Here is a 23904-nt window from a genome sequence, read left to right as displayed (position 1 = left end):
AGCAAGAGAGAGAAAAGGAAGGATTGGACCTTATCTTGGTTCCGGTGGCATCTTCGGTCTTGATTTTGGTGGGCACGGTGAAGGCAATCAACAACTCCATCGAAAGAAAAGAGGGAGAAAGAAGAGAGAGGAAGCCTGATGTTTTCATGGTTTGCTTAAGATAAAGAAGAGGAAATTTATAGATGGGATCTAGGGCTCCTAGAGTCCCAATCCATTCTGATTCAAAGAGGGAAGACGGACTCTATCAGGAGTCCTCTTCCATTCTCTTCTTTCTTATTATTTTTTTTTTTTTTAAATCTGAGTTATTACATATTTCTCCTTCCATTCAAGCCATGTTCATCAATGACCATTGCAAGTTCTTGATAACTGAAAGCTGAAATTGATCAAGTGATCCACCCACAACTTGGGATCAAAATCATATGGAGTGAGCACTAAAGAAGCAAATATGGGATGGACTTCCTATTTTATCCGATTTTTTTTTAGCACACAGATGCTTCGCTATGCACCACACGGTGTGGTGCAGTGCAAAATGTGCATGCCTACATGTCCAGCGGGCTATGTGATGCATGCTGCATGCACTGTCCATCGTGCGATGGGCGGTGCGTGTGATGCACATGGATCTTTTGCTATGCAAGCGATGCACCGTATGATGTGGTGCATCGCGTGCATAGCAAAAGATCCATGCCCTTTCTTTTATGCCCATCTTAAAAAAAAAATCATAAACTTCTCCTACTAAAGAAGTCATCAGTACCATTATAAAAAAAATAAAAAATAAAAAATAAAAAAAAATCATGCATAGCATCCTTTTTCTTTCTCGTTTCGAAAATATATTTTTTATTGATTTATATTATATGCGCAGATAATACACACCATGCAAGCTAAAATAATTGTCATATAACAAGTCAATACATACATCTATATAAATTGATATATAATTTCTAAAATATAATATATATTCATCGATACACAGTACACAACCAGATGATATATACTTAATAAATTAGTCATCTAGCAATCCAATATATGCCTTTAAGTATATTAATATATAATTTTTGAAATATCATATTCACCAGTACACATTAAATGCTAGGTGATATATATTTTTCAACTTCTTCATATACGTCGTAAGCTTGTTTAATGCACACCCAACAATAATCCAATAAATCAATATTATCTAATGATGTGCATTAGATCATTATTATGTGTGTACTAAAAGTCTTGTGATATGTATCAAAAAGTTGACAAATATGTATCACCTGATCACATAGTATGTACCGGTGAACATGATATTTCAGAAACTATGATTAATTTACTTGAAGGTATGTATTAGATTGTTGGATTATTGTTTTGCTTGTGTATCACATAGCGATGTACTTTGTATCAATAAATTTCATATTTTGAAAATTATATCGATTCACTTAAAGTGTGTATTGATTTTTTGATGATTAATTTATTTGGTATACATTATTTGGTCATGTAGTATGTACCAATAATAAGTATGTTTTGAAAACGAGGAAGAAAAAAAATATTATTTTTTTTAATTATGAGACCGACCTGTTGCGGCCAATCCCCCCATCGTTCGATCGCCGGTGTCGCGCACCTGCAAGAAAAGTCCTCACAGACCGGAGATGCCTTCGGCGGGGACCCTCCGACGGTCAAATCAGAGAGGAGACTAGGCAATAGTGGAAAATCAGGGGCTCAACGGGAGAGAGAGAGTTCAAGAGCTTAGAGGCGCTTCTCAAAACTTAGAACTTAGGCCTCACCAAGACTGTTGCCTTACCCCATTTTATAGTAGAATGCGGTATGGTCCCGCCATTAATGATGCAGACAACTAGGGAGTTGTCAAATCACCGTGGGCTATCAAATCATCGTGGGCTGTCAAGTCGCTGGGATTAATCCATGTCTTTGGCAGGACAGTGCCCCAGGGCGGCCGTGCCGCATGTCCTTGACAGGACAACTGCTTATAGCGGTCGCACGGTGTTTGGATGGTCTGGTCGACTATATGTCGGTATTCGGCTGTCGGAACGTCGGGTGACCCGGAGATACCGTCGGCTGGTCTGGTACCTTGCGGAAGTCGGACGTCGGCTGCCACCCCCAACAGTGGGTCGGTGATTTGGGCTCGACCGCTTGGCCGGTCGGAAAATAATATGAGTCTGTTCGACCGACATACCTTCGGTCAGATATCGTCGAAGGCCATTGCCGGCAGTCATCATCGGAGTCGTCGTCGTCAGAATCGTCCGTCCGGTTCGGTCGGCAGAGTCGGGCGATGGTCGGATCGGTCCGAGGGTAAGTCGGTGTACAGAGGTCGGTCGGTATATCCCAACAGTTGCCCCCCCCCCACTCCTGAGTTGGATGGCGTATTGGCCAGTGCTTCCACGTGGACGACGGCTTCGGGCGAAAGGAGTGGTTTCCCATCACGTCATGCTCCGACTCCGACGATCATACCAACAAGCGATCTGATGTCGGACGATTCCTTGAGAACGCAAACCGTCGTCTTCTTGGGAACAGGAACCGCCGTCTCCTTGGGAACACGAACCACCATCGATTAATGAATTTCGAGACGTGATTTTTCTGTCACGTGTCAGGGGGCCATTGGGCTGGAACAGTTCACGTGGATGGAGGCGACGTGGCTTGATCTAGTGGCAGGTGCGTCGAACCGTCGGATCGGAGAAGGGCCCAGGCGCTGCCACATGTCGGCATTCGGGAAGCCCTCGTCCGATGCACTTTCATCTCTACCGTTGAAGGGCCTTATATATATGCTGCCACTTACATCCAAAATTTTACTTTTGCTGCAAATCTACTCCTAGCGCTGAGGCTCTGTCGAGTTATCCTTCGAAAGCTCTTCTCGAAGTTTTGCCTGTTCTTGTCTTCTTGCACCCTTCCTCCTTTGCCATTTTCTTTTTGTTCTTCTTTCTGGGGCTAGCATCATGGCTAGAATCTCTTCTCGAGGAAGTCAGTCGGGGAACCCGACCGACGATTCCTGATCGACCCCGGAGGTGGAGGTTTTTTCACTTTCGAGGGCAAAGAGCCAGCGCTTCCACGTGGACGACGGCTTCGGACGAAAGGAGTGGTTTCCCATCACGTCATGCTCCGACTCAGGAGTGGGGGGGCAACTTTTGGGATATACTGACCAACCCCTATACGCCGACTTATCCTCGGACCGATCCGACCATCGCTCGACTCTGTCGATCAAACCGACGGACGATTCCGACGACGACTCCGACGATGACTGCCGGCAATGGCCTTCGACGATATCCGACCGAAGGTATGTCGGCCAAACAGATTCATAGTATTTTCCGACCGGCCAAGTGGTCGAGCCCAAATCACCGATCCACTGTCGGAGGTGGCAGCCGACGTCCGACTTTCGCAAGGCACCAGACCAACCGACGGTGTCTTCGGGTCACCCGACGTCCCGACAGCCGAATACCAACATATAGTCGGCCAGACCACACAAACGCCGTGCGACCGCTATGGACAGTTGTCCTGTCAAGGACATGCGGTACGGCCGTCCTGGGGCACTGTCCTGCCAAGGACGTGGATTATTCCCAGTGACTTGACAGCCCACGGCGATTTGACAGTACACGGTGATTTGACAGCCCCCGACGATTTGACAACTCCCTGGTTGTCTGCATCATTAATGATGGGACCATACCGCATTCTACTATAAAATGGGATAAGGCAACAGTCTTGGTAAGACCTAAGTTCTAAGTTTCGAGAAGCGCCTCTAAGCTCTTGAACTCTCTCTCTTTCTCCCGCTAAGCCCCTGATTTTTCACTGTTGCCTAGTCTCCTCTCTGACTTGACTGTCGGAGGGTCCTCGTCGGAGGCATCTCCGATCTGTGAGAATTTTTCTTGCAGGTGCGCGACACCGACGATCGGGTGACGAGGGAGATTGGCCGCAACACGACCCTATTAGTACAAAGAGTTTTTGATTTTTAGATTTTTCTTTAAGATAGGGTTCCGGAGAAATATATATAGCAAAATCAAAAACCCATCCTATATTCCTTTCTGTGGTGCCCATCCCATATGATTTTTGTTCCGGAACTTGATACTAGCTACGATGGAAAGCCACTATATGGCTCTTACCCCATGTGATTTTCCTTCATTGGAACAACGATCTTTGTCAATTACGTGCCTGGATCCCTCATCTATGTGGGGACCATGGATCAAGTTACAATCTACTAAAGGAACATTATGCACTAAATATATATATATATATATAATAAGATCAAACATAGTGCTTAGACATTGTAGGAACTATTAATTAAAGATTAGCATGATTTGCACGGGATGCATAATCTAACTAAAAGTTGGAAGCGACCATATCTCAAAATAAGCCGGAGGATGAAGTTCTCAGAGAAACTTGAATTTCCATGCATTCATCAGGACTCGAAAGTCAGGGTAGGTGGTTTGCACCAGATAGTGGGGAAGATTACCAAAGATCATTAACTATTAAACATGAGTGCAACTTGTCTTCTCACAACCTTTTCCAAGAAATGGAGATGACAAGAGGTTCACAAGATAATCAAACTTATGGTCTACATTAACCAGGGGGAGGTCCAAGAAAGCAGCCAAAGCCCCTTCTCAGCAAGCATTTAGAAGGTAACATTAGTTTAAGAGAGGAGTTCTCTCAGAGTAGAAGGTTGGCACTGAGGCGTGAGGGCCCTTCGGGAGGGCATTCTTCAAAAAGGTCCCTAAGCTACAGCTGATAAGTTTGAATAGGGAATCATCAAACTCCAGTGCCTTCACTTTATCGTCCACCTTCTAAAATGGCTCATATAGAATATGAGAATAAGAACATACAAAGAAAGAAACAAAAAAATAATGTTGGCAATTGCAGGCTTTGTACTTTCTTTCAAAAAGTAAGATGACCAACAACATAGTAAATCTGTGTGCCAAAAATGCCAAAAAAAGAAAATCCTTTAAATTAATCTACACAATTTCAAAGGGTATACATCACATTACCTAAGCAAATTAGATCCAAATACTTTTGATATGTTTTATATAATTATTTATGACAAAAGTATCCATTGAATAAAATCCAAATGATCAGTGCAAAACGTCTATATTACCATGTACGAGCAATATAAAAATAAACATATTAGAATTAATGAAGGCATAGCAGCATGGCGCCAAGTGCTTGTGGGAAGTTATTAAATTCCTAATACAAAATGTTTATTGCAAGCCAATGGCTGCTAAAACAAGATTGCATTCAAGAATATTTTGGTAATTTACACATCCAAGTTGTTCCATAATATAATGCACACACAAATACACAATATGCACGCATGCATGCATCAGATGAATTACTCTCTCAACAGGAGAGAATATACAGTCCTTTCACAATTTCAGCTATTAGATTACAATCTTGATGGTATTAGAAAAGATCCAAAATTCAAACCCTGGATATTATTGAAAAACTGAAAATGAAAAATTGTTACCGCACTGTACAAAACAAAAAAAAGAAAAGAAAAGAAAAAAAAAATGAAGACTCTTTCTCCCTTTAGACGCTCATCATTGTTGGACCACAATGGTGTAACAACCCAGATAAAAAAAAAAAAAAAAAAAAGGAAAACAGAGGAATCGGGAGGAAGAAGACTCCCGTTGAGAATCTTCTTCCCACCGTGAAAAGGAGTGGAGAATCCGAGTAAAAACCGGATTCCTCCTCTATAAAACCCCTTTTCCCTCCCTTTAGGTCTTTAACATGGGATTTTGAGAGATTATTAAGAGTTTAGAGGGATTTTTCCAAGATTTTCTACAAGTTCTTTGAACAGGAAGAAAAGGGGTTCGCCGGAGCTCTTCTCAACCGCTGGAGCAAGGTAAGCCCCTCCTCTTCTTCCTCTCCCTCTTCCCTTTCTCCTCTGGCCCAAAGCCTCACCGCCGGCCACCGTCTTCGCCGGAAAATCCATGAACAAGAAATTCCCTATTTTCCGATCTCTTTTTGATTCTCGCCGGCCGAACCTTGCCACCGGCTGTTCATTGCCCATCGCCGTCGTTGCCGGACCTCCGGTCAAGCCGCCGGAGCCCGAGCCACCGAGGGGGGGACCTCACGGTCTTCCCCTGTTTCAGCCAAGGGTGGCCGCGGGAAGAAAAGAAGAAGGAAGAAGAAGAAGAAGAAAAAGAAAAGAAAAGAAAAAGGAAAAAGAAAAAGAATAAAAATAAAATAAAATAAAATAAAAAGAAGAAGAAGAAGAGAATTTTCCTCTCTCTCCTTTCTCTCTTCTTTCTCTCTCTTTTCTCTCTCCTCTCTCTACCTTCTCTCTCTACATTTTCTCTCTCTAGATTCTCTCTCTAGACTTTTCTCTCTCTTTACGGATTTTGTCTCTCTAGAATCTTTTCTTCCTCTCTGATTGCATCATGAATCCTAGAATAAACTTGAAGATGAAAATAAGATGATTTGAGATTGCTCCGAAATTCGTGCGGTAGATCTGATCCCAGTCCGATTCTATTCAAAATTGTAACACTTGATTCATATTGAGTCACCCTGATAGGACCTCTGATGATCTCGATCATGAGTACCTCATCGGAAGGATATGAAAATTTTTCTCTCCACTTTCTCTCTCTACTTTCTCTCTCTAGAATTTTCTCTCTCTTCATGGATTTTTTCTCTCTAGAAGTCTTATGGATCAGTGGAAGATCCAGATACATAGACAAGTCCTAATTTTGGTTAATCCTAAGAGAGGTCCTCGATCTGTGTATTAGGATCAATTATCGGTAATTTTCTCCATATATGTGATTTTTATATTGATCAGGGTTATGAAGAGATGATTGTCTGCAAATGATATCGAGTGGAATATTTTTTTAAAGAAATTCATAAATCAAAGAAGAACATTGATTTCTGTGTTTGGATCAGTCACCGGTAAAGGTAAGAATCCCTGTACATGATCACTATTATATATATGCTACTTTACTGTTGGTCTTGCATCGTTGGTTTTGTATCGTCAGATTTGAGATTGATGAAATTATTATATCTGAGATACTGTTATTTGATTTTGAGCATGAGTATGTTATGTTAATATATATGTATCAGAGATTGATGGCATGATTATATGGATATGACATATCTGAATTGATCATAATGCAAGACAGAATTGATTGATGAAATCAACACATAATGATTAAATGAAAAGAAAGAGATATATGATATGGACTAGCCTTGTCATATGGAACAGCCGGCCAGGAGCTTATGCCTGGGACAGCCCGCCAGGAGCTTATACCTGAGACAGCCCCCACTGGCTTACAGGTGGATCAGCCGGCCAGGAGCTCATGCATGGGACAGCCCGCCAGGAGCTTATGCCTGGGACAGCCTCTCACGGGCTTTGGTACGTGGGACAGCCGGCCAGGAGCTCATCTTGGGACAGTCTTGAAAGACTTTTTAAGTGGATTCGATCCGGATGATGACTGAGGTATAGACTTGGATAGTCCAGAGCCAGAAAGAAAAGGTTAAAAATCATGTGATTATGAAAAGAGAAATGAAAGATAAGACATGAGATAATTGTTGAACAAAAGTATTTTACCTGTTAACATATGATGATGCATCTATTTTGACAAGACAGAAAATTTATGAATGTTTGCATTATTCTGGACATTGAACATGAGATTTTATATTTTATTGCTTATTCTTAATTTCAGATTATATTACTATGTCAGTGTGATATGGGAATTTTTACTGGGCTATAAAGCTCACACCCCTTCATCTTTCTTTTTCTTCTCAGAATTACAAGATGACTTAGATTGGCTATGGCTTGGATTTACGGGTGAGCAGAAGGATAAATAGAGTGTCATAGTATCTGATCAGAGAATTGAAGAAATTTAAATTGTAATTATGTAATATTTTATGAATTATATTTAAAATTAATTATTATGGATGTTAAGATTGTAATATTTTATTTTGGCCTTGCATATTCTTTAGGGCTTGCTCTAAGGAGTGTGCGGCCATCACGTATCCGACCCAGGTGTTGGGTTCGGGGCGTGACAGAATGGTATCAGAGCATAGGTTAGGATCATTAGGAATTATGATATAAGTGATTAGGATATGACAGAATAGTACTAGAGCCAAGTTTAAGGTCACTATGGATTGTCATATAAGTGATATCAAAACTTTGGGATTATAATCACTAAAGTATGATTGATAATATCAGAGTTTAAGATTTTGATCATTAAAGGTATGATAAAATGATATTAGAGTTTAGGTTATGATCACTAGAAAATATGATTTAAGTGGTATTTGAGTTTAAGGTTATAATTATTCAGAATTGTAATTCTAGTGATATCTGAACTTAGGTTATGATCGTGAGGAACATGATAGATATAAAAGAGAAGATTCAATATTTAGATTTTGAATCAATAGATATTAAGATAAAATTTATGTATAAGTGGCATATGATATCTATAATAGAATTGACGAGTTATATCTTAGATTTCAATTGGTAAGGTTGACCTAAGTATGAAAAGAGTTGACCTTGGAATAAAGTGGGAGGTATTGATAAGTTATGTTGAATATACCAGAGGATTTTGGAATGTAAAACTTATATGATTGAAGATCATGATATTTTTTTTAATTTCGATGATAAATGTCTAAGCATTATGAATTCTGGACTTATCAAAGAGAGTTAATTAGGGTATGGTCTAAGAAGAAATTACATCATATGAGAGAGAAATATTTTTGAACACTGAACCCATAAGAGGTCATATATGAAACTCAATCTTAGATAAAAAATATATCTATATATATATATAATATACTTGAATTTTATTATGAGAATATGAGATACACATTTTGGTGAAATCTTTGGTTACTCAAAATATCATATTCTGAATATGATTCCGTGATCTTTCAAGTTGCATTGAATTTCAAGTCAAAAGCTTATTCTTCTAAGTGGTTCAAAAGTATTTTGATATTATTGTTAAATTAAAGAAGAAAATTTATTGTGTCAGAGAATGATATACAGGTTATGATGAAATCTTTTTAATAATTCATATTACTATCTTTGGATAAGACTTTTTTTGTGATTATTGAAGATGGTGAAGTGTATTAATCATTCAAGTCAAAAGTTCAGATTTTTAAATTAAATTAAGACATCTTGCTAGTGTTAAATTTTGAATGACTTATACAAGGGATAAGATTTTTATGGATTTATCAATTAATATTAAGGGTTGTAATGAAGAGAGCTCTACAAGAAATAATCAAGTTGATTTTACTTACAAGGATGTTAGCTTAAGTTCTTCTAGTTTGTTCAAGTTGGAGTTAATTCTTTTACAAAGAAAGATTGGTTTGAAAAAAAAAATATATATATATATATATATATCTAAATGATTGTAAGGTAAATCTAAGGTTAACTCCAATTGATTCTAGATATGTTGGATTCTTGAAGAGTGATGAAACTTATACAATAATTTCAAATATAGGAAGTAGATCAAGATTTAATTTTTATATGCTATGCCCAAAGATAGTAAAGATGAAGAAACTTAAAATTTTGCTCTAAGTTTTATCTGAAATTTGAAGGTTGGATCTATTCTGGATTGATCTAACATATAAAGATATTTTTATCTTTGATATAATTATATAAATTGATAAATTAAGATCAAAGTGCGCAGCAAAAGCATGGTGGGTTAAATTGATTAGAAATATTAATTCTTTGATTCTGAAGATATTATGGAATACATTAGTTGTTAATAAAGAATAATTTTTTAATCTGATCATAGTCGGATAATTTTTGTTAGTAGGTTGCTTCATTATAGATAATGCCAAGAAAGCTTAGATATCTCAAGTTTATTAACAGCTTGATAATTCTGATATTAGTTCAAACTTAGAATGTCCTGACATAGATCTCATATTTTTTTTTAAAATCTAATATTATTACTCGAACTGATATAGAAGATTGAGATTTTTCTTAAGATGAGAGTCTACATATAAAATTTATTGGAAGGTCAAGACAAGAAAGAAATCGATAATCGTGAAGAGTGTCCAATGTTCGACCTTTCTTTATTTACTTTCTATCAAAGGTAGTCTGAGATAATTATGAATTTCGAGTGAAATGTATTAGACAAATAATGGTGGTATATTAATACAAGTCCAAAATGTTACAGTTCTTCAAAAAGTTGAGAAATCAATAAGAAGGGATGAGTTTGAGATTTCAAATAATTTTTGTTATAACAAGATCATGAGAAATAAAAGACATTATTGTAAGCTTGAGAATGACATGAAGACTGTATACTTTGAAGTAGATATCTCAAACGACATAACCTAATTTCGAGGACGAAATTATTTTAAGGAGGGGAGAATGTAATAACCCAGATAAAAAAAAAAAAAAAAAAGAGGAAAACAGAGGAATCGGGAGGAAGAAGACTCCCGTTGAGAGTCTTCTTCCCACCGTGAAAAGGAGTGGGGAATCCGAGTAAAAACCGGATTCCTCCTCTATAAAACCCCTTTTCCCTCCCTTTAGGTCTTTAACATGGGATTTTGAGAGATTATTAAGAGTTTAGAGGGATTTTTCCAAGATTTTCTACAAGTTCTTTGAACAGGAAGAAAAGGGGTTCGCCGGAGCTCTTCTCAACCACTGGAGCAAGGTAAGCCCCTCCTCTTCTTCCTCTCCCTCTTCCCTTTCTCCTCTGGCCCAAAGCCTCACCGCCGGCCACCGTCTTCGTCGGAAAATCCATGAACAAGAAATCCCCTATTTTCCGATCTCTTTTTGATTCTCGCCGGCCGAACCTTGCCACCGGCTGTTCATTGCCCATCGCCGTCGTTGCCGGACCTCCGGTCAAGCCGTCGGAGCCCGAGCCACCGAGGGGGGGGACCTCACGGTCTTCCCCTGTTTCAGCCAAGGGTGGCCGCGGGAAGAAAAGAAGAAGGAAGAAGAAGAAGAAAAAGAAAAGAAAAGAAAAAGGAAAAAGAAAAAGAAAAGAAAAAGGAAAAAGAAAAAGAAAAGAAAAGAATAAAAATAAAATAAAATAAAATAAAATAAAAAGAAGAAGAAGGAGAGAATTTTTCTCTCTCTCCTTTCTCTCTTCTTTCTCTCTCTTTTCTCTCTCCTCTCTCTACCTTCTCTCTCTACATTTTCTCTCTCTAGATTCTCTCTCTAGACTTTTCTCTCTCTTTACGGATTTTATCTCTCTAGGATCTTTTCTTCCTCTCTGATTGCATCATGAATCCTAGAATAAACTTGAAGATGAAAATAAGATGATTTGAGATTGCTTCGAAATTCATGCGGTAGATCTGATCCCAGTCCGATTCTATTCAAAATTGTAACACTTGATTCATATTGAGTCACCCTGATAGGACCTCTGATGATCTCGATCATGAGTGCCTCATCGGAAGGATATGAAGATTTTTCTCTCCATTTTCTCTCTCTACTTTCTCTCTCTAGAATTTTCTCTCTCTTCATGGATTTTTTCTCTCTAGAAATCTTATGGATCAGTGGAAGATCCAGATACATAGACAAGTCCTAATTTTGGTTAATCCTAAGAGAGGTCCTCGATCTGTGTATTAGGATCAATTATCGGTAATTTTCTCCATATATGTGATTTTTATATTGATCAGGGTTATGAAGAGATGATTGTCTGCAAATGATATCGAGTGGAATATTTTTTTAAAGAAATTCATAAATCAAAGAAGAATATTGATTTCTGTGTTTGGATCAGTCATCGGTAAAAGTAAGAATCTCTGTACATGATCACTATTATATATATGCTACTTTACTGTTGGTCTTGCATCGTTGGTTTTGTATCGTCAGATTTGAGATTGATGAAATTATTATATCTGAGATACTGTTATTTGATTTTGAGCATGAGTATGTTATGTTAATATATATGTATCAGAGATTGATGGCATGATTATATGGATATGACATATCTGAATTGATCATAATGCAAGACAGAATTGATTGATGAAATCAACACATAATGATTAAATGAAAAGAAAGAGATATATGGTATGGACTAGCCTTGTCATGTGGAACAGCCGGCCAGGAGCTTATGCCTGGGACAGCCCGCCAGGAGCTTATGCCTGGGACAGCCCCCACTGGCTTACAGGTGGATCAGCCGGCCAGAAGCTCATGCCTGGGACAGCCCGCCAGGAGCTTATGCCTGGGACAGCCTCTCACGGGCTTTGGTACGTGGGACAGCCGGCCAGGAGCTTATCCTGGGACGGTCTTGAAAGACTTTTTAAGTGGATTCGATCCGGATGATGACTGAGGTATAGACTTGGATAGTCCAGAGCCAGAAAGAAAAGGTTAAAAATCATGTGATTATAAAAAGAGAAATGAAAGATAAGACATGAAATAATTATTGAACAAAAGTATTTTACCTGTTAACATATGATGATGCATCTATTTTGACAAGACAGAAAATTTATGAATGTTTGCATTATTCTGGACATTGAACATGAGATTTTATATTTTATTGCTTATTCTTAATTTCAGATTATATTACTATGTCAGTGTGATATGGGAATTCTTACTGGGCTGTAAAGCTCACACCCCTTCATCTTTCTTTTTCTTCTCAGAGTTACAGGATGACTTAGATTGGCTATGGCTTGGATTTACGGGTGAGCAGAAGGATAAATAGAGTGTCATAGTATCTGATCAGAGAATTGAAGAAATTTAAATTATAATTATGTAAGATTTTATGAATTATATTTGAAATTAATTATTATGGATGTTAAGATTGTAATATTTTATTTTAGCCTTGCATATTCTTTAGGGCTTGCTCTAAGGAGTGTGCGGCCATCACGTATCCGATCCGGGTGTTGGGTTCGGGGCGTGACAATCCGGGTGTTGGGTTCGGGGCGTGACAAATGGTTTATTCAATGGTGACTCCAAAGGGGTCAGCACATTTAAATCCATAAATCTTGGCCACGAAACAACCTATTTGTTGAAATTGAAGAGAAAAACAAGTGATTTTTAGCCAATAAGCAGTGGAAAAGTTACATAATGTGGTGTAAGTTATTTGAAAGGGAGAAGAGATTAACCAATGCCGGCATGAATGGCGTCCATTAGAAGTATTTGCACTTGCAAATAACTATAAGATTGGTGGAGTTAGTAGCAATCAATAAGAATAGGAGTACTAGAAGCTATTTGGATAGAGAAATTATTTGTGCACCACCCGCGGGATAGAAAATCTGACGTGAAGTATACCATCTCGTTCGATTGGACTACGCAACCACCGCTTTTCAACGCATATTTAATACCCATAGTTCTACTTCTTTTTTTAAAATTTTGAATGACGAAAGTGTCCCATTTTTTCTGAAAAAATTATGACATCCTGTACCGATATTATGATATCCTATATTAAAATTATAACTTCTTGCACATGATGTCATAATTTTTTAACAGAATATCATAAAGAGAAAAATTTTTCAATGATGAAAATGCCCCCACCAAAATTTTGACATCCTGTGAAAAGTTATGACATGCTATGTAGGAAGTCATAATTTCAACGTAGGATGTCATAATATCGACATAGAATATCATAATTTTTTCAGAAGAGAAGAAGTATTTTTGTCATTCAAAATTTCAAATGAAAAAATAAAACTATGGGTATTAAATGTGTATTGGAAAGCGGTGGCTACGTAGTCCAATCGGATGAGGCGGTGTGCTCCACGTCAGACTTTTTACACCATAGGCGGTGTACAAAAAATTTTGCATTTGGATTTGGATATTCTTGTAGGAATGTCCTATAGAAATTGGGTCTGTTGGCCCATCGAGTTTACATCTTTTAAGGGCCTGTCCAAGTCCTAGCCTAAATCTTAGCTTATGGGCTTATGGTCTGCAGTAAAAAAAGAAAGAAAGAAAGAAGACCCATGGAAATTGTAACAGCCCAATTACTTAGGCCTGTAGCCCAGACGGCCCAACAACAAAAAAAAAAAATAATAAAAATTATAGAGGAGGAAGACTCCTAACCGGAGTCTTCTTCCTCTCTGTTTCTGGCAAAATCGGACCGAGGAGTCCGGCTAGGGTAGAAAACCTCCTCTATAAAGATTCTCCGTTCCCCCTTAAGATTTTATAACAAAAATTTCGAAGAAAATCGAGGGATTTGAGAGATTATCTCAAAGAAATACCGTAGGTGGTTGATCGAAAGAGAGGGGAGTCGTCGGAGCTTTCTTCGGACGTGGGAGCAAGGTATTCCTCTTCTCCTTTTTATTCTCCGGTCACCAGTGTATTTGGAAGCCGGCGAGGTGCCGGTTCGGGCTCAAACAGGGATACCCTGTTTGTGTGATTATTTTTCCTTTTCTGCCACCGGTAATAGGGATGGTGGCACTGCCACCGACATGGTAGCATCGCCGGTGTCGGGACGCTGTCGGGGAAGGTGGCCGGAGGTGCTCTCTTGGTCGGGATGAAGGGAGACGTTCGGATGGGGGCTCGGATTCCCTGTTTTCGAACGTGGGGAAGAGAAGAAGAAGAAGCCTCTTCTCTCTTCTCTAAATAAAAAAAAATAAAAATATATATATATATATACATATATACATACATATATATATATAATAAATAAAAAAAATAATGAATAAAAATTAAAAATATATAAATATATATATATAATATAATTATATATATATATATAAAGAAGGGGGGACATGGGTATGAGTCAGATAACCTCAATATATATAGAAAATTTATTTGGTTAAATTAATTTATTTTTGTTTGATAGGAAAACAGTCCAACGACCAGGGGGACAACGAGTAGGGCTTGATTTTCTGACTTTAAGGCTGTGAATTTGAATTCTCATTTTCCTTCTCATTTTTTTTCAGACTCATAGGATGCTTAGTTGGATGGTTTGGGCGAGAGCAAATGAAAACTGAAGCCTTTAGTAATTTAGTTAGCTTAGATTCTTTGATATCAATAAACATTTGGATAATTGTATTGAACAAGTTTACATTTGATTTGAAGTTGTGACTCGGTTGATTGATTTGGTAATTACTTGATTATTTAAAATTTTTAAGTGTTAAATTAATAGGCCTTACATGATCCTAGAGTGCTGCTCTAGGGTTTGTGTGGCCGTGTCACGTGCCCAACTCAGGTGCTGGGTTTGGGGCGTGACAGAGTGGTATCAGAGCCTAGGTTTAGGAATCCTAAAGTTTATTTCAGAGAGAGAGTATATGGGTAGACTTTTAGATGGAAATTGACTAGTATGAAATATTATTCTTAAATTCTTGACTAAAGTGAAACTGTATAGGTTGACATGGCAAGAGGGATTGAGCGTGGGCGGAATCGGAGACCTACTCATTTTGCGGATGGCTCTAATGCTTGGGAGCCAGCTACACCACAAGAAAATGCTCCACCCTCATCGGATGATGATGCACCACAACAAGAACATCCTACTGAGCCTGCAGAGGTCACTCCCGGGGAAGAAACTCCAGGAGAACCTGAAATTCAACTTGGGGAACAAATTACTGCAGCTCAGTTAATGCAAGTACTGGTTCAACAACAAATGGCTGCGAGGGAAGATATGAGAAGGATATTGGAGGTGCAACAGGGACAACAACAGTAGATCATACAGCAAATATTTCAGGAGCGACAGTCCCAAAAGCAACAAAGAGCTGAAAATTAGTATGAACGTCAGATCAATTTACTAGACTTCAAAAAATATGCACCACCGGCATTCTCAGGGACCTCAGATCCTATGGAAGCTGAAAGCTGGCTAAAAGCAATAGAGAAAGTCTTCCATGCCTTGAGATGTCCTGCTGAAGATAAGGTCACTTTTGCCACGTTTATGTTACAAGGTGAGGCAGCCGATTGGTGGGAGATGGAAATTGAAAAGTTAGGGCCAAATGATGTACCTTTTACATGGGAAGAATTTAGAAAGGTTTTCTATGAGAAGTATTTTCCCCAGAGTATCCGATTCCAGAAATTTTGAGAGTTCGATCGACTGGTACAGGGTCACATGACGGTTGCTCAATATGCAGCCAAATTTGAAGAATTGTCGAGATATGCCCCTGCATTGATAGCCGAGAAAAATGTTCGAGCCAGAAAATTTGAGAATGGATTAAGGGAGAGAATCCAACAACTGGTGACTGTTTTTGAGCTGCCCACTTATAAAGAAGTTGTAAACAAATGCTTAATAATAGAAAAAAGACTCATTGATGCTCAAGCAGCAAGAGAGAAAAGTATGAAGAAAAGGGGTCGAGCGATTGATTCTCCAGGTCAAAATAGCAGAGCCTTCAAACCAAAGACCCCAAAACCAAGTCAGACTGCCACTGAAGGTAAAGTACAACCTCAAGGGAGCCTTATATGTTATAGATGTGAGGACCTCATTTTAGACGAGATTGTACGTGGCCCGGAGGACAATGTTACAAATGTGGACGAGATGGCCACAAAGCAGTTGTATGCCGCAGTGGAGGAGAATCACAGAGACAGCAGATGCCTCAAAACTTTCAAAATACCCCCGCGACTCGGGCACCCCAAGATGTACAAAGACAAGACGCGGGACAACAAAAATCAAAGACCCAAGGATGAGTCTATGCACTTACACAACAGGATGTTAATGCTTCTAACTCAGTGGTGACAGGTACTGAACCGATCTCCTAAAAGTTCTTTTATACATGTCATGAAATATTATATGCTTAGATAAATAAGGACATATAGCCCTGAATGATAAATGAATATATGACAGGTATGATCAAAATTGCATCCAACAATGTCTATGCTCTATTTGATCCTGGAGCTACCCACTCTTTTATAGCAACTAGTTTTATTAAGAAGACTAAAGAGATGTCTCCTACACCTTTAGAAAATAATCTCTGTGTCTGCACACCAAGTGGAGAGGTGATCTTGGTTAATTCAATTTGCAAAGATTGTGTACTAAGTATCGAGGATAGGGAGATGAAAGCAGACTTATTAGTCTTAGAGATGAAGGACTTTGATTTAATCTTGAGGATGGATTGGTTAGCAGCATATCATGCTACAGTTAATTACTTTCAAAAGACAATAATGTTTCAAATTCCAGATCAGTCAGAGTTTAGTTTTAAGAGTACTAAACCCTTCTTTCACCAGAAGTTCATCTCAGCTATTCATGCTCAGAAATTTTTTAGGAAAGGATGTGAAGGATTTCTAGCCACTGTATTAGACACTCAAGATAATAAGCTCAAGTTACAGGACATCCCTATTGTGAAGGAATTTTCTGATGTTTTTTCGGATGACCTGCCTGGACTACCTCCGGATCGAGAGATTGAGTTTTCTATTGACTTGATTCCTAGTATGAGTTCAGTTTCTAAAGCCCCTTATCGAATGGCTCCAGCAGAATTGAAGGAATTACAAAAGCAATTACAAGAGTTGTTGGACAAAAGATTCATTAGACCTAGTGTGTCACCTTGGGGAGCTCCAGTACTTTTTGTAAAGAAGAAAGATGGTAGCCTTCGGCTTTGCATAGACTATAGAGAATTAAACAAGGTAACAGTGCGAAACAAATATCCTTTACCACGAATCGATGATTTGTTTGATCAGTTGCAAGGGGCTCAGGTCTTCTCAAAAATTGATCTTCGTTTTGGCTACCATCAGTTGAAGATACAGCCTGGAGACATATCAAAAACAGCCTTTTAGACTAGATATGGGTATTATGAGTTTTTAGTCATGCCATTTGGTCTGACCAATGCACCGACAGTCTTTATGGATCTTATGAATCGAGTACTTGCATCATACTTGGATCGATTTGTAGTTGTATTTATTGATGATATTTTGATTTACTCGAAAAGCTCACTCGAGCATGAAGAACATTTGAGGATTGTATTACAAACTCTGAGGGAAAAGAAGCTGTATGCAAAGCTACAAAAATATGAATTTTGGATGAACAGTATTACTTTTCTCGGGCATGTCATCTCCAAGGAGGGTATCTCAGTTGACCCAAGGAAAGTGGAGGCAGTAGTTGACTGGAGCCGACCTACTAACGTATCAGAGATACGTAGCTTTTTGGGATTAGCTGGCTATTATCGAAGGTTTGTGGAAGGTTTCTCTAGTATTGCCATGCCTCTATCTCGTCTAACACAAAAACAAGTAAAGTTTGAATGGACAGACGAATGCGAGCAAAGCTTTCAAGAGTTAAAAAGATGATTAGTGACTGCTCCAATCTTAACCATTCCATCCGGGACAGAAGGTTTCACTATTTATAGCGATGCTTCTCGTAAAGGCCTTGGTTGTGTTCTGATGCAAAAGGGAAGGGTGATAGCTTATGCCTCTCGACAATTGAAATCTTATGAGCGGAATTATCCTACTCATACTTAGAATTAGCAGCTGTGGTTTTTGCTTTAAAAATATGGAGGCATTACTTATATGGAGAGCATTGCGAGATTTTCACGGATCATAAAAGCTTAAAATATATCTTTACTCAAAAGGAGTTAATTTTGAGACAAAGAAGGTGGCTGGAACTACTGAAGGACTATGACGTGACAATAAATTATCATCTCGGGAAGGCGAATGTTGTAGCCGATGCTCTAAGTAGAAAATTTTCTAGTGAATTGGCTGCTCTAATTACCTCACAAAAGCCTATATTGCTGGATTTGGAGAAATCAGGAATTGAAATACGACCACATGATTCTCAAGTTCAGCTTGCAAATCTTGTACTACAGCCTACTTTGATTGAAAAGATTAAGGCAGCTCAAAAGGAGGATTCAGAGTTACAAAAGATCATAGAGGCAGTGGAATCCGGTATACAGACAAAATTTTGGACACATGAGGATGGGTCATTGAGATTTGATAACAGATTATGTGTTCCCAAGATTTCAGGATTAAGGGATGAGATCTTAGAGGAGGCTCACTGTTCGGCTTACACTATGCATCCTGGAAGCACAAAAATATATCAAGATTTGAAAAGAAATTTTTGGTGGTCTGGTATGAAAAGGGATATTGCATAATTTGTAGCCCAATGTTTGGTATGTCAACAAGTAAAAGCTGAACATCAAAGATCAGCAGGACCATTGCAGTCTCTTCTTATTCCTCAGTGGAAATGGGAGCATATTACTATGGATTTTGTGACTGGACTACCTAAAATGCTTCGAAATAATAATGCTGTATGGGTAATTGTTGATCGATTGACAAAATCAGCATATTTCTTATCCTTTTGGATTGGTCTTTCCTTAGAAAGATTGGCAGGCTTGTATATAGAGCAGATAGTACGACTGCATGGAGTACCAGTTACTATTGTGTCAGATCGAGATAGTAGATTTGTTTCTCAGTTTTGGAAGAGCCTTCATAAAGCCCTTGGAACCGAGTTAAATTTCAGTACAGCTTTTCATCCTCAAACTGACGGACAATCAGAACGAACCATACAGATCCTAGAGGATATGTTAAGGGCTTGTGTTATGGACTTGGGCAGTGCATGGGATAATCACTTATCATTGATTGAGTTCGCTTATAATAATAGTTACCAAGTAAGCATTCAGATGGCTCCTTTCGAGGCATTATATGGAAGAAAATGTAGATCGCCCATTTGTTGGGATGAGGTGGGAGAAAGAAAACTGTTGGGACTAGAAATAGTGCAAGAGACAGTGGAAAAAGTATACATGATTCAGGAACGACTTCGTACGGCTCAGAGCAGGCAAAAGAGTTATGCTGATAATAGAAGAAGGGAATTGAAATTTCAAGTTGGCGATCATGTTTTTTCTGAAAGTTTCTCCTACTAAAGGTATCATGAGATTTGGAGTGCGTGGTAAGTTGAGTCCAAAGTATATTGGTCCTTTTGAAATTTTAGACAAGATTAGAGAGGTTGCATATCGGTTAGCATTACCACCGGCTTTATCTGGCATACATAATGTGTTTCATGTATCAATGTTGAGAAAGTATATTCCAAATCCAAGTCATGTGGTGAGTTATGAACCTTTGCGACTTCAGAAGGATCTGACTTATGAAAAATATCCAGTACGGATTGTTGACAAGAAAGATCAGGTGTTACGACATCGAATTATTCCTTATGTGAAGATCCAATGGAGCAATCATAGCGAGAGAGAGGCTATATGGGAACTCGAGACAGAAATGAAGATCAAGTATCCACAACTCTTTGAAAACTCAGGTATGTAAATTTCAAGGATGAAATTTTTAAGGGGGGAGATTGTAACAGCCCAATTACTTAGGCCTGTAGCCCAGACGGCCCAACAACAAAAAAAAATAATAATAAAAATTACAGAGGAGGAGGAAGACTCCTAACCGGAGTCTTCTTCCTCTCTGTTTCCGGCAAAATCGGACTCGAGGAGTCCGGCTAGGGTAGGAAACCTCCTCTATAAAGATTCTTCGTTCCCCCTTAAGATTTTACAACAAAAATTTCAAAGAAAATCGAGGATTTGAGAGATTATCTCAAAGAAATACCGTAGGTGGTTGATCGGAAGAGAGGGGAGTCGTCGGAGCTTTCTTCGGACGTGGGAGCAAGGTATTCCTCTTCTCCTTTTTATTCTCCGGTCACCAGTGTATTTGGAAGCCGGCGAGGTGCCGGTTCGGGCTCAAACAGGGATACCCTATTTGTGTGATTTTTTTTCCTTTTCTGCCGCCACCGACATGGTAGCATCGCCGGCATCGGGACGCTGCTGGGGAAGGTGGCCGGAGGTGCTCTCTTGGTCGGGATGAAGGGAGACGTTCGGATGGGGGCTCGGGTTCCCTATTTTCGAACGTGGGGAAGAGAAGAAGAAGCCTCTTCTCTCTTCTCTAAATAAAAAAAAATAAAATAAAATTATATATATATATATATATATATATATATATACATATATATACATACATATATATATATATTAAATAAAAAAAATAATGAATAAAAATTAAAAATATATAAATATATATATATATATAATATAATTATATATATATATATACCTACATATATATATATATATATATAAATATAAAGAAGGGGGGACATGGGTATGAGTCAGATAACCTCAATATATATAAAAATTTATTTGGTTAAATTAATTTATTTTTGTTTGATAGAAAAACAGTCCAACGACCAGGGGGACAACGAGTAGGACTTGATTTTCTGACTTTGAGGCTGTGAATTTGAATTCTCATTTATCGAGGTAAGAATCATTGTACATGATCATCATCACATGTATATATTATTTTACTGATGGTTTTGCATCACTGGATTTGAGATCAGTGAATTTATCGTATGTAAAATGTTAATATTTACTTGTGTGGTTGCGAGCATGAATATGTTTCATCAATACATTCGATGGTATGATTATATAGTTATTACAGGTTATTTTTGAGTACACTACAAAATTTGAATTGATTAATGGTATACGTTCATAAAATGAAGTATAAAATATATATAAAAAAAAGGAGAGAATATGGTTTGGACTGACCTTGTCATATGTAATAGCCAGCCAGGAGCTTATGCCTGGAACAGCCTCCACAGGTTTTGGGTGGATGAATTTGATCCGAGAAAGATCATGAATGATTTGATCTGAGAAAGATCATGGCCACTTTGATCCGAAAAAGATCATAAATAATTCGATCCGAGGAAGATCACAGAAATCGATCCGAATAAAAGATCGTCGTATGATCCTGATTAGTCCAAAGCCAAAAAGGAATAAAAGGTTGTCAAACCGAAAATGTGAGAAGATACAACATTTAATATGAAATTTAACAATGAATGAAGATTTCGCCTGATGATGTATGATGACACATTAGCAAATTTGTGACAATATTACAGTCATTATATATCTATGAGTTTTTCCAATTGTATTGGTTTTAGAAATATTAATTTTATCTATTGACTTGATGTACATGTGCAGTGATTCTTACTGAGCTGGAGAAGCTCATATTTTCCTTCTCATTTTTTTTCAGACTCACAGGATGCTTAATTGGATGGTTTGGGCGAGAGCAAATGAGAACTGAAGCCTTTAGTAATTTAGTTAGCTTAGATTCTCTGATATCAATGAACATTTGGATAATTGTATTGAATAAGTTTACATTTGATTTGAAGTTGTGACTCGGTTGATTGATTTGGTAATTACTTGATTATTTAAAATTTTTAAGTGTTAAATTAATAGGCCTTACATGATCCTAGAGTGCTGCTCTAGGGTTTGTGTGGCCGTGTCACGTACCCAACTTAGGTGCTGGGTTTGGGGCGTGACAGAAATATAAGGAGAACTTCTGTGTACATCATCTCCGTAGAAAAAAATGCACTACTTCACTGAATTGGGCCACGTAGTACAATTAATAAAAGAACAAGTATTTAATGCAATTCAGCTTTTTTTCTTAATTTTTTCTAACCAAAATATCCTTTCTCTCTTTTTACTCTATTTTGCTTAGCCCAAATGTCATAAAAACTAACAAGATATCGTAATAATATTATTATGATATCCTGTTGCAATACTCTAACATCCTATATATAATTATCAAAATGTCATAAGACGTCCTGCTGCAATCACATCCTATTGCATCCTATATAAAATTATTAGGATGTTATAAAAACTAACAGGATATTATAATAATATTATGATATCCTGTTGCAATCCTATGACATATTATTGTATTTTATATATAATTATCGAGATGTCATAAAAACTAACAGGATATCATAATAATCTTATGACATCCTATTACAATCTTATAATATTCTGTTGTATTCTATAGACGATTATCGAGATGTCATAACAATTAATAAAATATCATAATAATATTATAACATCCTATTGCAATCCTATAACATTCTATTATATCCTATAAACAATTATCGAAATGTCATAAAAATTTACAGGACGTCATAATAATATTATGACATCCTGTTGTAATCCTGACGTTTTCTATAAATTATTATTGAGATGCCATAAAAACTAATAGAATATCATTATAATATTATGACATCCTGTTTGTATCATATAACATCCTATAAAAAAGTAACATGATGTTAAATACTAGAAAAGAATATTTTTATCAAAAAAATCTGAAAAAAAAATTGACCTACATTAAATGCATGTTCTCTTATTAACTGCACTATATAGTGCAATCTAATAAAGTGGTGTATTTATTCTCCACTGAACATGGTGGACAAAGAATTACTCATCCCACAAGATTGGCCAGGAGGTGCTGAATCAATATGAGTCATGTTTAAATGAGTAGCCGAATTCATAAATCCAGCAATAAATTCAGTCCAATTCTGCTGAATTACCTAAACAGGCCTTCAATATCCACTCAATCCCCAAGAAATCCCACTTTTTGTTAAAAAAATTTATATGTAAATACATTCATAGTTCATACATGCACATATACCAACCTGTCAGATATTGTTTTGTTTTGTTTGGTGATACAGATATGGTTTTGTTGACGCAAAACCTTATGTTGATTTGGAAACCACTTGATGCCAGCTGAAGTAGATAGGACAAATTTGCAAGAGAAAAATTGACAAGTAAATCTCTAGAACCTCACAAATTAATTTTCTCTATATGCGTCCAAAAGATATATAAAATTGCTTGCTAGGATGGGAAAACTCATCAAAAAATTCAGGTCCTAGCACAAAAACAAACCTAAAGAGTGTGGATGTCAGAGAGTGGAACGTGTCTCATCGAAAGAGAATCTCAGACGATCTACAAAGACAAGGCTAATTTTGGATGGTCAGAACACAAGTGGGGGGGGGGGGGGGGGGCGCGCCAAATAGTGGGTAGGCTGATCATTGAGGACTGAGATGATTTCTTTTGAGGGATGGTGACGGCTGAAAGGAGTGGGAAAGGAAGAGAATCCAATCCAACCCAAAAGATTCTACAACATCCACGACCACTCGGGGATATCTGTGTCATGTTTATTAGTCATCCAAGATGGGCGGCGAACCGTCGAAGTGAGGTGAAGAAGAGGGACCCACCCCCCGTGCTGCTTTCTCAGGAGCGATCAAGCGTGGGTGCGTCACCGGTGGCCGCAGTCAACGGCGACCCCGCCACCCAAATCATTGCCGTCCTCCCGCGTCACCAAGCTCACGTTTTCTCCCTACTTTT

This window comes from Elaeis guineensis, chromosome 9 (genome assembly GCF_000442705.2).
Source record: "Elaeis guineensis isolate ETL-2024a chromosome 9, EG11, whole genome shotgun sequence".
In the NCBI taxonomy this organism is placed as follows: Eukaryota; Viridiplantae; Streptophyta; class Magnoliopsida; order Arecales; family Arecaceae; genus Elaeis; species Elaeis guineensis.
Note: the sequence above shows the minus strand (reverse complement) of the source record.